The sequence below is a fragment of the Priapulus caudatus genome, unplaced genomic scaffold (genome assembly GCF_000485595.1).
Source record: "Priapulus caudatus unplaced genomic scaffold, Priapulus_caudatus-5.0.1 Scaffold423, whole genome shotgun sequence".
NCBI lineage: Eukaryota > Metazoa > Priapulida > Priapulimorpha > Priapulimorphida > Priapulidae > Priapulus > Priapulus caudatus.
In genome coordinates this window covers 225,263-226,508 of record NW_014577484.1, presented here as the reverse complement: position 1 = coordinate 226,508, position 1,246 = coordinate 225,263, and positions in this window count along the sequence as shown.

Below are 1,246 nucleotides of genomic sequence, written 5' to 3'. Positions count from 1 at the left end.
AGAGAGAGAGAGAGAGAGAGAGAGAGAGAGAGAGAGAGAGAGAGAGAGAGAGAGAGGAGGAGAGAGTTACGTTCCTATGAGCAGTAAGTACAGAAGTGCCTGAGCGCAGGTGGTCATTGTTAGACGAAGAATCGAACTCGACTGATTTGTGAACCTGGTTTTCTCGGTTTTCTCGGCCGAGGCGCTAAACGATGCATGAGCACATACTCCTGCAAAACTCTCCGGAAAATCTCCAGAGAAATAACACGCGCACCGCTGTTCGCCATTTCCCGAGAACTCACGAGAACCTTCCCGATATATGTTTTCGCCCATCCCGCCGTTGTTGGCAGATTGCCAACGCAGCCGAAAAAATGTTTTTTTTTCCTCCGGCTTTACGCGGACCTAAATATCTGAACAGAGAACACGCGAGCCCAGTGCGGCGTGACAGCGAGCGGGAATAACCCTTGCTCTCCTGCGCGCATCTTTCCGTGATTTACGCGCGAAAGCTGCTGCTAAATCATGCATACTCCATCGCGCAGAAGACTGCGGCATCCGCTCATCATTACGTTTTAACCCCACCTCAACCCTACGAGGGGGGATAGTTCCCCCAGCCGGGGAACGCTCCCGATATTCTGACGAGTGACCTTCGCTTCCCGCTAAACGAGACGGGAAGAGTCTAGAGAGAACTAGCACGCGTTAGTTTACTTTAAGGTAATGACAGATGTACGGGGAATCGAACATGCGCGTTTCAGCGTAGGTATGCCTAACAAAAACAACATGTATGCCTAATGAATAGAGAGCGAGCTGAAGGAGAACGTGCGTTACGTTCAGAGTTTCATCGGTGAGTTGCGGAAGCCATAAACATGCTATACTAACGTTCAGCGGGTTTTGTAATAGTTGAGTGACACGGGGTTAGTCCGTCGGTTGCTAGCAGCGACATCGCAAAGTTTCATCGAGCGCTTTCGAACGAAGGCGGTTTTAATTGATAATTAAGAACGCGACTTCACTTCTAATTCTTTCCGCCGAGCACGATATGCTATTTGTCTCCCCCGAGCTGGTCGCCGAGCCGTCGTGCTGCGGGTTGCGTGGGTTGCTCCAGTTACCGAATGCATGGAATGATTATAACCGGTGCTAGCATGTACGCTGCGGAATTCACAGCACGTCTCTTCCTTCATTTACGTATTTCTGTATCTATCTATTTGTCTATCTATCTATCTATTTATCTATCTATCTATCTATCTATCTATCTATCTATCTATCTATCTAT